Source organism: Galeopterus variegatus, unplaced genomic scaffold (assembly GCF_000696425.1).
Source record: "Galeopterus variegatus unplaced genomic scaffold, G_variegatus-3.0.2 Scaffold2359, whole genome shotgun sequence".
Lineage (NCBI taxonomy): Eukaryota > Metazoa > Chordata > Mammalia > Dermoptera > Cynocephalidae > Galeopterus > Galeopterus variegatus.
The window spans coordinates 209,481-212,399 of NW_007728470.1; the positions used below are offsets into that span (position 1 = coordinate 209,481).

At 60.8% G+C, this 2,919-nt stretch overlaps 1 protein-coding gene across 5 annotated transcripts in view; it reads right to left on the minus strand.

Moving 5' to 3' along the window:
• BAI2 (brain-specific angiogenesis inhibitor 2) overlaps positions 1-2,913 on the minus strand; it is a 38,590-nt gene extending 35,677 nt beyond the window's left edge. For all 5 annotated transcript variants that reach the window (XM_008581453.1, XM_008581452.1, XM_008581451.1 and 2 more), the window contains exon 1: positions 2,842-2,913. The gene's annotated coding sequence lies outside the window, so the exon portion shown is untranslated. The remainder of the gene's footprint in view (positions 1-2,841) is intronic.
• Positions 2,914-2,919: the final 6 nt, after the last annotated feature.

Below are 2,919 nucleotides of genomic sequence, written 5' to 3' on the forward strand. Positions count from 1 at the left end.
AGGCGGGGGGGGGGGGGGGGGAGGGGGGGGTGACTCAGCCGCCCTCCGCCCGCCTCCCCGGAACTTTGCAGCAGCTGGAGCCGCCGTTGCTACAGGAACCGAAAGCTTTTGTTCCCCAATGTCAGGGCTGCCCGGGCAGACGGCTGGTTGGGAGGCCGCCACTCCCCGGTGGGACCCAGGTCCGGCCACACTGCCCAGAAGACTTTCAGCCAAGGAGAACATCTGGGTTTGAGTCCCCTCCCTCCCCCTTACCCACCCTTCACCCAGCCACTCAAGCTAAAGCCAGGTGTCTTCAAACTCCTCTGGCCCTCAGGCCAGGTCACCCTCTAACTCTGACCTGGAGCGCTAACTGCCCTGGAAAGTTCCTGCTGGTGTCTGACCTCCTGGGGGGAGGTAGTGGCTTCTCCATACCTCACAGTGATGGATTTTCCACGTGGGCCCCCCTAACAGGCAGGCAGCCTGCCTTTGGGAACCCTGACTTGGGTTTCTTGTCTGTAGTCATCCCACCTCCCCAGCCTCTACACTTGAACCAAGACCTCAGAGACCTTAGCCTGCCTGGCCTTCACTCTGCCCTCTGGCCAGAGCTGATCCCAGAGAGGTCCAGTGGGATGTTGCAGGGCCACTTAGGGAAGGGGGAAACTAACAGTCACAGGCTCCCTGGACCCACCCTGCGGGGGCGGGGGGACTGAAGGTATTTTCTGTCTTTATTATTGTGGGGGTTGGAGTGAACACACTAGAACTTGTTTTCCATTTCTCCTCTGGGATTAGGAAGTGGAGAGGAGCCTGATCTTGGCCTTGAAGAGACACAGCTCAACACACCTATCATTGAACATTGTAGGTGCCAGACATGCTATGCAAAAATCTAATTTCATTCTCCCAACAACTATGTGAGGCAGTGATCACTGACCCATTTTATAGAGGATCAACTGAGGCTCAGAAAGGTTAAGTAGCTTGTCACACAGCTTTTGAACCCAGGTCATCTGACCAAAAGCTGAGTTCCTAACTACTTAACTCAGCTTCATTACCCCAGGTTGGGAGGGAGGAAAGGGGGCAGAGACCAGCTGGAACCTCACTTTGCCTTATAGAAATGCTGACCACATACACACACACACACCCCAGACTAGACCTGTCCCTCTCTGAAGTGTGATGGGGGAGGGGGACAGAAGGAGGAAGAAAGAAGGCAGAGAGGGGAAGATATCTTCTGTCAGTCTTTGTCTGGGGAAGACCCTCCCTTACAGCCCCACCACGATCACCAGGGCATGCCCTATGCAGAGTCCACACTGACCCCCAATTCTGTGGCAGTGCAGGGGACACTCTCCAGGTGCTTGTTCTATCTCAGGGTCAGGTGGATTCTCATACAGCCTACTCCATACCCAAGCCAGATAGAGCCTATCTTTGCCCCCGCCCCCCACCTGCCATCAGGTAGACACAAAGAGGCTTCCTGAGGACAGCTGCCTAAGCCCAAACAAGCCCAACCAGACTGTCCTGAAGCCTGGGGCCAGTCCTGCTGGTCTGTGCCTGAGGCTCAAAGGGTTCCTGACTTGCTGCTGGGATGAGCCCTCCACTCCACCCCACCCCACCCACCACAGCATATGGCCTGACAATCAGGAGTGTTCGGGCACCGCTAGAATGAAGGGGCATCTGCACCCCCCCACCTCCTCTCCCCAGGGACTTCCCAGCGCCAGTCTTGCAGCCACCGCTGATGCTTGGGCTGCGGAAACCCGGGGTTGCCCGAGGGAGAAAGGGCGGCGGGTCCCGGGCTGCGGGCAGGGGGCGCCAGAGGACGCTCAGGGGCCGGGCCCGCAGCTGGCGAGGCGGGCAGGCGGGCGGCATCTCTCGGCCCGGGCGCCCCTCCCCCCGCGGGCATCACACCCGTAGCCAGCTCTGCACGGGCCGCGGCGCTGAGGACTTCCCGCGGCTGTGCCCTCAGACCCAGCAGACTGCGGGAGTGGCCGCCAACTTCACATCCTACAATTCCTACCCGCCCCACCCCCCCAAATCATGCCGGCCCTCGGGGCTGCGGGAGGGTGCATTTGGTGCCCGGCTCTATGCCCAGGGGTGGGAGGATAGGGATGGGGGTGGACAGAGACTCGGGACAAAGATGGACATAGGAGTCAGGGATGTGGGGCCAGAAGAGATCCTGGCTGGAGGGGAGGGGGCTCGGAGCAGATATGGGCAACAGCCCCAATTCCAGGCTGGGGGGGAGGGGACTTGCAGCAGAGATTGGCAAGGGAAGGTGGGACTCCGGGCAGATATGGGGGAGGGGGCACGCGGGGCAGAAATAGAGGGGAAGCATAGTCGGGGTGCAGGCGCGGGGGAGGGCAGTAACTATGGGCAGACATGGATGGGGACGGAAAGGACTTCGGGCAGAGATGAAGTGGAGGAGAGGAAAAGAGTCTGGCATCCAGACCAGGAGGAGAGATGGAGTGGGGAGACCCAGTCCAGCTGCAGGTTGGAGAGAGGGGCTCTAATTAAGGTGGGGGGCGCACTGCCCGGATCTGGGCCGAGATGGAGAAAGACTGTCCAGATAGCGATTGGGGACAACCTGGGTTTGGATTCTGGAGGGGGGGACTTTAGCAGAAATGGGTAAGGGGGTCGGGCCACGCTGGGGGAGGGGGACGGAACAGAGACTCGCCAGAGATGATGGGGGCCTCGGCCCCAGGCTTGGGAATTCCCAAAAGACGGAGATGGGTGAGCGCTGAACGAACTCAGTTTGGGCTGGGGGAGAATTCAGCAGAGAGGGCTAGGAGTGTCCCGAGTCCGGGCCAGTGCGGAAACTAGGGACCGCGCCGGGAGGGCTGGGTGCGGGGCCAGGTCGGGGTCTGGGGCCGAGAAACTCACCTGGGCGCCGTCAGCAGCAGGAGCGGGGGCCGGCGCTGGCGGAGGCGACCACGGGGCGCAAGTTTGCCATCCCTAAGG